The sequence below is a fragment of the Malania oleifera genome, chromosome 13, assembly GCF_029873635.1.
Source record: "Malania oleifera isolate guangnan ecotype guangnan chromosome 13, ASM2987363v1, whole genome shotgun sequence".
Taxonomy (NCBI): Eukaryota; Viridiplantae; Streptophyta; class Magnoliopsida; order Santalales; family Ximeniaceae; genus Malania; species Malania oleifera.
Genome location: NC_080429.1, coordinates 17,455,434 through 17,469,913, shown reverse-complemented (window position 1 = coordinate 17,469,913; position 14,480 = coordinate 17,455,434).

Sequence of the window (14,480 nt, the reverse complement as noted above, 5' to 3'; positions counted from 1 at the left end):
CAATACTCCAGAAATTCCATATATATACAACTATACTGCAATACAAAGTCATTTTTTTTAAAGAAAAATATGGTGTCTAAGAATGTGAAATTGGAGCTATTTATTTTTTAAATAAATAGCAATTTATAGTAATAAATACACATACTTTATAATTACACTAAAACTTATGAGTTCTAAATTCACAACCAGTTATCAAAATGAAATTGCTCACTTGAAATTGGGGCCTCTATCCAATCTCTAAGAGCTTTGAAGCTTCAGGTAAGGCAAGGATCGTTTCCCCTTGTTCTTCTCTGACCGTAGCTCATATTGGTACTTTTATTTTATTTTTTCTCCTTTTGTCATTGACGTGTCATCTTACCATTTGAATCACCAAGGGAATTTCTACTATCATTTGCTCATTCATTTGTTCTAGGGTTTATATTTGACAAGCACACACTCGCACTATCTTTGCTTTGATCTATTCACATTGAAACGTCAGGGTCATTTACGCTTGAAATGTTGTGCTCTTCAGATGTGTGGCACACCTACTGTTGACATTTATCTGATTTGCTGTAGTTTTGTTTTTGGAGTGCCATTTCATCCTAATTGTGATCTTTTCTTCAAGTATTAATGAATATTGGTAGTATCCCCGTGTCACATTTTCCCATTTTTTGAGTCATCTAAAAGATGGGGGTGCGATGGGATTCCCATCAGATTGAAGAGATCTACAATGATTCTCATTTTACTTCCTATAATTTTTTGTTCATTACTTCGGCTGAACTTCCATTCGTTTGAGATTGTGCTGAATAATAAATCCATGTTCTAATGGCTTGATCCCCTCATTTAATTGTTGAACCATTACTATTACTACTGGTTATTGTGTCACTAGCATTTCTACTCTTAGCATTAAAACTGTTAAAACTAAACTTAGGAAAGCAGATAAGCTACCAATACCTTGCATCTTTTTTTCACACTTGGATAGTAACAAACATCTTGTTGAATTCCTCTGATTGAATAATAATTGTTTGGGTATGTAGTTTTAGTGTTGAGCTGTGTATATATATAGTATTGTGTTTGTTTAATTCTATGACCCGGACTTCCTTACAAGATGAAAATACGTGCCCAAGACCTTACACTTGGACATAATAATGTACCTCACAAGTACTACAAGATAACACTAAACATTCTCACTTACAAAACACTTCCATGTTGCCAACACACATAACACACTTACAATTTTTTTTTTGTACATACAGCATACACAATTTCTATTGTTTGCGCACTCAAATGTTTTTCCTCCGCACAACACACACAATTTCCTTGTGCTTATCTAACTTCAGTTTAATAGATGATTTAACTTCTGTACTGCATGCTTGGATTGATATATCTTGTGAACTACATGCTGGTAGTGGACATTAGGACTACATGCTTGATTGGAACGCCACCTGTATGGCTAATGCAGTGATGTGTATTTCCTACTAGTAGATACTTTTAGGTTGTTGCATGTATTAATCTAAATGGCATCTATATGATGCAAAAATATTATGAATTGCATGCTTTTGTGACGTGCAGGTTTGGGAAATGTTCTATTTATAGACAGCATGCTGCCGAAAATTTATTGACTTTTTTCCAAAATAATCATAGTCATATACAATATGCTCATATGGTTATAGTATGCTGAATGTTAAAACATTTTTGAAAGAATGAGTGAACTTCAAATGAACTTTGAACTTCATCTTTAAATTTACGTTTGCATATGCTAAGTGAAAATTCTATCAATCATGGACTCATTTGCATTATTTAATTATTATAGTTATTTTAGAGTCTTATGGAAGCCATGTAAACCATAAACATCACATTCTATTTTTCCATAGAACTATATTCTGATATATATTGTTTATGGGATGCATGAACATGTTACATTATTTAATGCTTATTATATGAAACTGTTGTGCACTCGTAAAATTTATTACTGGTTGGATTATTGTGAATTGTTTATTGTAAGAACCTAGGTTTGGAGCTTATCTTAATGGAAAATGTCATATTTACAGGAGAAATGCTGCCAAAAGTTTTCAAAAAGCGTATACTAATTTTTTTTTAACTTTTTTAATTTGTAAGGTTTGCAACTGTTACAACGTCCGCACGACGTCATGCACTATGGATGCAACTTTTGACTTTTTCTGTTATCTGAATAGATGAAATTTCTGTATTTGAATTTGAATTTGTATAATGTATTTGTATTTAAATTTGAATTTGTATAATATATTTGTATTTGAATTTGAATTTGTAATATATTTGTATTTGTATTTAAATTTGAATTTGAATTAGATTTTGAGTGATTTATGAATTTTTTAGCAATTATGGTTTAATGTTATGTATAAGAAAATGAAATTAAAGATTTTTATAGGAATTAATAATTGGGAAAAAAATAATTTAGCATTATTAGTGACGATTTTAAAACCATCACTACTAATTGTCCAATTTAAGTATTAGTGAAGGTTTCAAAACCGTCACTAATAATTGCCTTTTTAAAAAGTTTTAGTGACGGTTCTGGTGAGCAATAGTGACAGTTTGAAAACCGTCAGTAATAATGGAGCATTAGTGACGGTTCCTGTGAGCAATAGTGACGATTTTCAAACCGTGACTAACAATAGAGCATTAGTGATGAATTTAAAACCGTCACTAATACTATGGCTTTAGTGACGATTTTTGATTGAGTCAGTGTAGAATCTATAATGATGAGCTTAGGTTTTTAGTAACAGTTTTAATCTGTCACTAATACTCTATTATTAGTGACGATTTGAAAATTCGTCACTAATAAGTATTAGTAACGGCAGATATATCGACTAATTCAAAACTGTGACTAATAACCTTATTTTTTGTAGTGCCTACACTACACTATACAAATCAAAATACATACCTTGTTATTCAACTATGAGTCATACTTAATAGATGTGGGTATCTCTGGCACATCTGTTCCTCTAATTCCTAAGAAGTTTCCTCTACTGCATGACTACGCCATAACACTTTTACCAGTGGAATCCTCTTTGTACGTAGCTTTTGTTCTTTCCAGTCTAAAATCTGTACTGGCACCTCATCATAAGATAAGACATCATCGAGCTCCAGTGCCTTATAATTAATCACATGGAAGGGATCTTGGACGTATTTCCTCAACATAGAAACATGAAATACACCATGGATTCTAATCAAAACCAATGGTAACGCCAACCTGTAGGCAACTAGACCCACTCTTTTCAGAATCTCAAATGGTCCAATATACCTAGGGCTCAGCTTACCTTTCCTCCCAAATCTCATAACTCTTTTCAGTGGTGTCACCTTCAGAAACACATGATTTCCTGCGTCAAAATCTAACTCTCATCAGCGAGCATCTACACAACTCTTCTACTGATTTTGTGCTATTTTAATCTTGTCTCTGATGAGTCTGACTTTATCTTGAGTCTATTGTATCAACTCTGGCCTCAAAATTTGTTGTTCCCCAATGTTTTCCCATTATAATGGGGATTGAAGCCTCTTGCCATACAATGCCTCAAATGTTGTCATCCTAATGTTGGCCCGATAACTGTTATTATAAGCAAACTCGACTAGCAGCATAAATCGTATCCAATTGCCTCCAAAGTCCAGCACACAAGCCCATAACATATCCTCTAATATTTGTATCATCCTCTTCATCTACCCATCTATTTGAGGATGAAACGCTGTGCTAAACCAAAACTGAGAACTCATGACCTTTGGCAAACTCCTCCAAAACTGAGACGTAAAACGTGGTTTTGGCTTTCTGGCAGTTGTAGGAAATCACATAGACAAAGAAATAAAGATATTTTGGTGAATGTTGTTTACAAGGTATTGTTCGGAAACCCTGCGGGTGTTAGGCTAATTATATTAGGGGCTTTTCAAGAACCACGCAAGGGGATAAACTAAACTAGCTATTTTGTGAAAATGTATGTATGTTATTACAGCATTTGATTTCAAGAAATAAATATATTTATATATGCTTTATTTTTGGGAAATACTGCTGAAAATGATGGTATGTTAAATATACGAAAAACCTAATTCATGTGGCATTAGTAGATGTTATAATGAAATACAGTTTTTTGGGAATATGATAATACTATTGATATGATTAGCTAACGTACGAGCCATGCTATTGATATGATTTGCTAGCATATGGGTTATGCTATTGATATGATTTGCTAGCATATGGGCCGTGCTATTCATATGGTTTCCCGACATACGATCTGTGCTATTGATATGATTTGCTGGCGTATGAGCCGTGCTATTGATATGGTTTGTCGGCGTATGGGCCGAGTTATGGTAAAATGTGAAATATCGGCGTACGAGCCGATGATTTTCATGATATACGTATAAATGCAAAATGATATGATGATATTGATTTGGTAACTAATGTTATGAAATATCCATGTATCACAATTTCATTATATGTTATATGTATCAGAACCTAGTTGGCTTGGTCTAGGCTAGCACTTGTACGGTACCGATGCTATGTGTTTATGATTCATCATGATATTTGTGTTAACGCTGTTGTACGAAGTGGTGTGAGATTGGATGGTCGATGTGGTTTTAAGAAGTGTGAGAGCCCCTGGTGTACGGACCAGGTCTGGCAAACCCATCGGACTTACAGATTGTACTTTTGATTTGGCAGTGGTCGACCAACCATTGCCAGGTCTCGCCTTCGAGCCACACAACCCAGTCATGTGGGGGTAATACATGACATTAGCCAGCTAACCTACCAAGATTGTTTTCGTATTATAGTTATATGAGATGAATTATACTTATGAAATTATGTATGTTCTGCCATGATATGAGAATATATGTTTCCTAGATATGATACAAATAGTTATACTGATATGCTTATGTATGATATTATTTAGAACACGGAAGTACTCATGTTGCCACACACTAGTATTAATTTATTTCCCTTACTAAGAGGTGTCGCACCCTGAATTACATGAAATTTTCAAGAGCCCCTGATAAGAGAGCGGTTAAAGCTCCGTTGAGATAGTGTACTATTGATCTACCCTCTTTGAAGGGTAAGTTTTGGTGGGGATGGTTGGATTTTATGGGAAATGTCTCTAGGACCTTCTTTTTGGGATGTGTATATAAATGAATGGATGTAATAACTCTGGTATTTTGATGGATGGTTTTATGTTTACGATATTATGATTTTATGTTTCTTACTGCTTAGGCTTCCGTTTTGTGTGTCTATTATATCCCTAGTACCCACGGGTCAAGGTTGATTATGATCTACTGGATTTGATATTGTATTTTATTAAAATAATAATAATAATAATAATAATAATAATAATAATAATAATAATAATAATAATATGGAAATAAGCAAGTCTTTACATTCTAACATGGACTTATTGTCAAAACAAGTAAGAAAAGATTTAGTAAAAGGCTTGCCTAAAACATCATTTGTAAAAGATAAAATTTGTGATGCATGTCAAATGGGTAAGCAAACAAAATCAAGTTTTAAGAATATATATATATATCTATCACTAGACCACTTGAAATGCTTCACTTGGATTTGTTTGTTCCTAATTCTGTGCAAAGTCTTGGTGGTAAATCATATGCTTTTGTTATTGCTGATGACTTTTCTAGGTTCACATGGGTATTATTTCTCTCACATAAAAATGAATGGTAGAACTATGCTGAATGAACATAACTTACCTAAATATTTTTGGGCTGAGGCCATAAATACTACTTGTTATGTCGTGAATAGGGTGTTAATTAGACCGTCACTTGATAAAACCCCTTATGAATTGTGGAACAACCATAAACCTAATATTTTCTATTTTCATGTTTTTGGTTTTAAATGCTTTGTGTTTAGGGATAATGAACATCTAGAGAAATTTGACTCTAAATCTAATGAGGCCATTTTCCTAAGCTATGCTCTTAATAGTAAAGCATATAGGGTTTTCAATAAAAGAACATTGACTGTCATTGAATCTATCCATCTTGTGTTTGATGAATCTAATTCATTTTCTAAGAAAGATGATGAAGATGATATTGACATTAGAAAATGTTTAGACAAGTTATCTATTGAAAACAATGCACATGAAAATTCAGAAGTGAATGATTAATCATCTGAAGATAATGACATTGAAAATGAAATTCAGGAGTTGCCTAGAGATTGGAAATTCATTCGGAACCATCTTGTAGATCAAATCATAGGTGAACCATTCCGTGGTGTAGCCACAAGATCTTCCTTGAAGAACCTAGTGAGCCATTCTGCTTTCTTGTCCCAAGAAGAACCTAAAAATATTAAAGAAGACATAGAAGATGAGTCTTGGGTGATGTCCATGCAAGAAGAACTTAATCAATTTGAAAGAAGCAGAGTGTGGACCCTAATTCCCAGGCCTAATGATCATACAATTATTGGAACTAAATGGATATATAGAAATAAGAAAGATGAAAATGGAGTAGTAACTAGGAATAAGGCTAGACTAATTGCTCAAGGTTATAATCAGGAAGAAGAGATAGATTATGATGAAACATATGCTCATGTTGCTAGGTTGGAAGCCATTCGTATGCTACTACCTTATGTCATTTTTAAAAACTTTAAATTATTTCAAATGGATGTTAAAAGCGTTTTTCTAAATGGCTATATTAATGAGAAAGTATATGTAGAACAGCCACCCAGTTTTGAAAATTTTAAATATCCAGATCATGCTTACTGATTCTCTAAGGCCTTGTATGGATTAAAACAAGCTCCTAATGTAATAACTCGAAAAAAAAATTAAAAAAATAATAATTAATTAAAATTATTATTTAATTAATTGGTTAAACACTATTAAATTAATGTATTAAATAAACAAATAAAAATAAATAGTATGAAAAAAATAATAATTATTAATGAATTAATTAATTAATTAAATGTTATTAAATTAAATAAATAAATAAATAGTAAAAAAATGGAATAAAGATATATATATATATATATATATATATATATATATAAGTTAAAGTATAAGTTATATATATATATGTTAAGTTATGTAAGTGAGTAAGTTTAAAAAAAAGAAAAAAAGAAAAAAAAGAAGAAGAAGAAGATGAAACTCAGACGTCTCTCTCTCAATCTCTCTCTGAACTTTCTCCTTCTTTCTCTATTTCACCCGTCGCCTCTCCGTTTCCGCCTCTCTCTCTCCCCTTATTTCTCGACGAATACTTAACCGATTGGGAAACAGAAGGTGTCGTTGGGTTCCTAGTTCCGCCACCGACATTTCTATTGGAGCAGATTTTTCATAGGAACGACTTAGGCACTGCTCCTGGGGAAAGGTAATTTTTCCCAAATTTCTCAATTTCTGGTTAAATCTGCAGTTGAATCAATGATTAGGCACCACCACGGGGTTCTAATCATCGTTGTCGTCATTTTGACGTAGGTAATTTTTTAATTAGGATTTTCTAGGCCCTACTCCAAAGCGAGAGTGAGTTTTGGGAAATTTGGAAATTTGACTAAATTTAAGGGTATATTTATTTATTTAGGAATTATGGTCCTAGAAAATATTTAAATAATATTTTATTCAGGAATAATTTCTTGGAGTTAGGAATTTTTTACTCAGGGTTCGGGTGAGCGCCGCAGGTATTTTTCGAAGTCCCTGTTGGCGTAGTTCAAGAAATCAGGTAAGGGGAAAAATATATATTAAATCAGAATTTTTATGAATTTAATGGAAAAATAAATTGTGTTATATATACGTGTATATGTTTCAATATGGATAAAATGACAACTGTTTAAATTATATTTTTTTTCGAATTTAGGGCTGTTTATTAGATATGTATATGCAAAAATGAACTGATGAAAGTGAGAAATATTTTCAGGATAATTAAATAAGAAATGAAAGGTATTTTCAGAATATAAATATTAAATGTTGGTTGGCTTATTTTATAGGCAGTGTATGAATTTTATTACTAAATTGTGTGGCATGAGATTTTGTGCAAATATATATTAAATGTATGAGATGCAGGCTAAGTAAGTAAAATAATGAAAATAAAATATGATATAGACAATGTTGCCTATATATGTTAAATGTAACCATGTAAATGTAAGACAGCTGAAAGACAATCATGTTAGCAGATCTAACACACTTCTGTGTAGACTAACTGATGAAAGCTAAAAGGAGCTGTGTTAGCAGATCTAGCACGTTTCTACGTAGACTAACTGATGATGGCTAAAGACCAGCTGTAGTACGAAGTAATGAAATGAAATGTTATGCAGTGAAATGACAATGAAATGAAATGACAAAGGTAAATGATGTAAATAGGAAAGAGTCACTTAAAGTGAAACGAAATGCAAAGTTAAGTTATGAACAGGAATGAATGTGCATGAATGTATAATGACAGAACAGAATGATGTATTATGATAATAGAAGTATGTATGTACGTAGAACATGTTACGATTGGGCGAGGCATACTCTTCGCCTGAGGGCTTGCTGAGTAAGGCGAGTGCACTAGTAGCTTCAGATGTGGCAGTAGCTGCATAACACATTAGGGTAGAGGGAACCTACTTGTATAAGCGGGTAGGATTCCCTATCCTTAGGGCCTTTGTCGGTAAACTATTGTTGAACTGTGTGAGTATGAGATTAATCTACCACTTGAGGGCTTACTGAGTCAGGTGAGTGCTTTAATATGTTTTAATTGTGACCTTAGGGTTACCTAAGTATCAGAGCAGAGGGGTGCTACTTGTATGGGCGGGTAATCACTCCTATCCTTGGGTAATCTCGTGGGTTAAATATTTGCATGTGATTGTTTAGGTTCAGAAAACGATTTCAATGTTATAAGATGATTTGCAAATGAAATAAAAATGATATCTATTTATCTCATGTTGGCCACATGCTAAGTTTAATATATTGTTTCTTCCCTTACTGAGATGTGTCTCACCTGAATATGAATTCATTTTTTTCCTAGGATTTCTCAAGATCGAGCTTTGAGAGCTCGAGATTTTATAACATTTTTGGAAGATATAAGAAAAATGGTATATTTTTATGTTAATTTTGATATGTATATTTTATGTTTTATGATTTATGTTTTAAGTTTTATAAGATATAGATGGTTGTGAAACATACTGGTATTTGTGGATAATGTTTTGGAGACATGTATATGTTTGAATACTGGTAGATGATTAATTTATTATGGTTGGTAGTTAGAATTAGTAAACTCTGGTATTATGTTATATGGAGATTATGGTTATGTTTTCCGCTGCATATATTATAAGTTATGGATTATCAGGGATTTTATCAGGTATAATGCGCCGGACCCGGGTTTAAGGGTTCGGGGCGTTACACCTAGAGTTTGGTACGAGAGGGCTTAGTGGTTTTCTATTAGAAAATGAGTTTACTCGTGGCAAGATTCACACTACACTCTTCATCAAATCCAAAAATGACGATATGCTTTTAGTTCAAATTTATGTTGACAATATTATTTTTGGAGCAACCAATGATGAGTTGTGTAATGAGTTTGCCAAATGCATGCAAAGTGAATTTGAAATAGGAATGATGGATGAACTTAGTTTCTTTTTAGGGCTGCAAATTATGTCAGGGACTTGCTAAAGAAATTTAATATGGAAGATTGTAAAATTCTTGGTACCCCTATGAGTTCTTCCATTCAACTTGATAAAGATGAGTAAGGGATCTCTGTTGATGTGAAATTGTATCGTGGTATGATTGGGAGTCTTCTATATCTCACTGTTAATAGGTCTGATATTATGTTTAGTGTGTGCATGTGTGTTAGGTTTCAGGCTGCTCCTAAGGAATATCATCTAATAACAGTTGAACGAATCCTTAGGTATCTAGTTGGAACTATAGAGTTAGGACTATGGTACCCCAAGCATACTACCTTTGAGATTGTAAGTTATACTGATGCTGACTTTGCCGATAGTAAGGTTGATAGAAAGAGCACCTGTAATAATCCCAAAAAGGGTTATAGAAGATTAGTAGAGTGATTCTCAAAAAAAAAAAAAATAATAATAATAATTAAATTAATTAATTAATTAATCGAATAACAAAAAGAAAAAATTAATTAAAATTTAGTTATTTTTTATTAATAAAATATATTATTATTAATATTAATTAAATATATTACTATTATTATTATTATTATTATTATTATTATTATTATTATTATTATTATTATTATTAGTTATCCTGAAACTTCTCAGCTTAAAGATTCTTCTTCTTCTTCTTCTTCTTATTCTTTCTTTTCTTTTCTTTATTCTTCCTACAACGCAGGACTCTCTCTCTCTCTCTCTCTCTCTCTCTCTCTCTCTCTCTCTCTCTCTCTCTCTCTCTCTTCATTCTCTCTCCCTCTCTTCTCGATTTCATGACGGATTTTCGTCTGATCGAAAATCCGAAGATACCGCTAGACTCCATTCTTCACTGCCATCATTTCTACCGGAGCGGATCGGTGGTAGGAGTGGCGTAGACGTATCTCCTGGGGTAAGCCATTTTCCCATTTTTCTTTAATTTCTTGCAAAATATAAGTCCAATCGACGAACAAACACCACCACGAGAATCTAGGGATGATTCCCTACGAGTCTAGCGAGATGAAATTCGCGTGGGGTTGTCATGGGCAAAACCTCAAATTTGGGGTACGGGGGTTATTAAGAGACTTATTTTTAATTAGTTAGCATTAATTTAGAAATGCTAAAATATTGAACATCTAGGGCTGAAGTAGGATTTCTAGAATTTGAGACCCGGTGAGCGCTGCGGGTGTAATTTTGGGACCCGCAGGAAAAATTTAAAAAATTAAGTAGGGATGTTAAATAATAGTTTAAATATTAATTTGAAGTATATGGAACCTAGGGAAGGCTAAATGAGTATTATTTTGGAAAAATAGATTAATTAATCTGGGAAAAATGTAAATTGCAGGAGTTAAATTTTGAGTGTCAAAGGCGTGAGATTTTGCGTTCTAGCGAGACTCTAAGTAAGTCAGATAAGAGGAATAAATTATAACAGTCTTTTTTATGAAAATTATGGATTGATAAATATGTGAAAATGGCGTATGTTATTTTACCTGATGGTATAAATATCAAATGAAATCTGTGTGGCATATGATTTATATTGTGAAATGTTTAAACTGAGTTAGATGATTTACCCTGTGAAATATGTGGAAGCATGGCGTGTATAGAAAGATCCTCAGGGTGGCCATGAGTTACAGACGCAATGTTGGTATTTGATACCGAGGATACTCATGAGCCAGAAAGTAAAATAGAAACCAAAAGTAAAAGAATGATAACATTGGCTAAAATGAGAAATGAAAGAAAGAATGCAAATTGAGAAATAAAGAATGATAAAATTGAGAAATGGAACCGTGTGAGTTGATAATATGCATATTTGAGGCGGAGTGAAACTCTCCACCTGAGGGTTTGCTTAGTAAGGTGAGTGCCTTGATAGGTATCAGATGTGATACGTGGTTGCATAACGTGTTAGGACAAAGGGAAGCTACCTGTATGGGCGGGTAATCTTCCCTATTCTCAAGAACTTCGCGGTAATTATGTGTTGGAAATTATTGAATTTGATAAATGATTTAAAGCTTATAAAAGCTTGTGTTGTATATCTATATGATTACGAGAATGTGTATATCAGTATATTTTCTCAGATGGAACAATGATTTGAAAAGTAAAGTGTGTTATAATTGAACTCATATGACCACACACTGTAATAATTTATTCCTTCTTACTGGGACGTGTCTCACCCAAATTATCTAAATTTTTCAGGGAACAGAGATAGACGAGGTGGTAGAGCCCCGTGATCATACGGAGTTGGGACCCTGATATATAAGGTGAGTTTGGACTAGGGAGGTGTGATTCCCTAGGGTTGTATCATTTTTGGATATGAGATAGTATTGTGTATATGTATATATGGATACTCTGGATATTGTATTCTGACTCATATGTGTATATTATCTTCTGCTGTTAGGTTGCATAATAAAATAACTTTTTACCCGATACCTAATACGGGTCGGGCCGATTTGTGGATTTATGACGTGATTGTTTATTTATTATTGATATTGAAAAAAAAATTGTACGAAAATTAGGGCGTCACAGTTTGGTATCAGAGCCTAGGTTGCTAGGTTCTATAGACTTTATTGGATAGCGGAATACAATACCAGAGTATAGGAGTGGATTTTGAGGAAAATAGGTGATGGGTAAATTGAAATGGGGGTTAGTGATTGTTGAAGGATGAGGTTAGAATTTAGGGTTTAATCTTGCAGCTTAGGGACAGGGGTACCGGGGTTGTTTCTGTGTTTTTCTTGGGGTGACGATTTTAGGAAAATCAGGGATACTACCTCTGGGTCTTGTTTCTAAGTGGTAGGACTGAATCTTAAATGGCGATTTAGAATGTGGATAGAGGAATAATTTATGAGTTATTGTAGTGTATGTTTTGTGTGATAGTGATTGTATGCTGAGATTAACTGTTTCCTTTGTAGGATGGATCTGGGGAACAGTAACACGAATGCGAGAGGTGATGGAGCAGGACCTTCCAGTATGGGTGGTGTAGACCCTGACGCAGTGTTGTGTAGCGTCACTCAGCAGGTGATGACTGAGATGACCAGGAGCTCAGGGGAGAGGAGCTGCATGATCGAGTAGTTCACGCGTATGCGACCCCCATCTTTTGCTGAAGGAGCGGACCCATTAGTGGCAGAGAACTGGGTTCAAGACATTGGGGACATACTGGCAGTCCTCTCATGTACAAATGAGCAGAGGGTGTTATTTGCCACATTTAAATTGACTGGAGAGGCAAAGCACTGGTGGAGGTCAGTGAGAGTACTGGAGGAGCAGAGGCTGGATCCTATAGTAATGACATGGAGTCGCTTTAGGGAGATTTTCTTTGAGCAGTACTTTCCCGCTACGCTCAGGTGTAACATCCTCAAATTTCAAAATGTAACATCCTCAAAATTCTTACCATTTTATATATATACATCCATACCTAAGCAGCGGAAACAAAAATCATCCAACCATTCACATATATGCTATATAATACCAGAATCTAGTATGTACAGACCTTAGCCATACAAAAAAATACCCCCCTCCAGCATCTTCTTCTAAAAAACAGATATACACAACTTTGTCAAAAACTCACCCTATATCCAGGGTGATCAAACGACTCTCTATCCGCGAGCCTGATCTGCTCGCCTAGTTGGCTCACCTGAAAAATGCTAAAGTAATGGCGTGAGTCAACGCTCACTAAGTGGAAATATGTTATTACTAGTGTGTGTCGACCGAGTCATAAAATTATAATAATAGTATCTAAAACTACATGATTTGGAAAATTTATAGAACACATGTATAAAAGCTTAAAACATTTGTATCATCTTAGCTTTCTATTATTCATACTGCTATAACATACTATATGCAATGAAAACTATGAATCTGTATACGTATATATATATATATATATATATATATATATATATATATATGTAATTGTGTTCTTTTCCTAGGATTCTGCATGTCATGATTTGACCCCTCATGACAGGGTTGTGCGGCCCGTAGGCAGGACTTAACTTGGTCGGCCCTCTAGGTAAGTCATCATACTCTACACTATCTCGACCCGGCCAAACTGCATCCTTTTCTAAGCGCAGCACTAGCTGCTACCTCGTCTAACCGGCCCCCTCTACCCGGTGTACTGGGGAGCTGCATCCTCTCCGAGCACGGTTAGATGGTACCCACACACTATCTGAGACATGTGGTTGCACTCTATCTGTATATAGCAATGGTACCGTGCTCTGTAAACTGTATTTGTCTGTAATATCTCCACAAGGATCTAATACTATATAAGTACATATATATATATATATATGTATATATACCTTTGTTTTTCATTATGTTTTCAAAATAACCATATGCTATAATTTTGTACTGTAAAATCTGAGTAACTGTAGCATCTTGATGCTATAATTGTATAATCAGACTTTATAAACTGCGTGTTATGGTATTCAGGAAAACATAACATTCTGTGAAAACTATGATATACGGAACTAAATAAAATCTATATAAATCTACATAAGATAAATATCTACTCAGGCTACACAACATTAAAACATTCATTCTACAGGAACTGCATAAAAATTGGTATAAATGTATCTATGAAAACTCTGTTGATATTCTTAAAACCCTAGCATAGCATATTTCCCTTACCTTAACTCTGAAAAGCCCCTATAAAATTTTGCCTCCATACCCACAGGGTTCCGAACTCAATATCCTGAAAACACAATCCCCTAGAACAAAATATCAGTATTTTCTTACCTACAACATTTCTTATAACTAAGGGAAAGACAAATACTGAATAAAATGCCTTACCCTAAGATTGGGACGAAATCCAACCCAACTCTTCCAACGATCAGCTCCGGCAGACTTGCAAAGAACTTTGCCAGGAGCGTTGTGGTAGCCTCAGATCTTCGATCCAGCGAGAAGAAGAGAGAAGTAAGAGAGAGTCGTAAGAAAGAGAGAGAGAGAGAGAGAG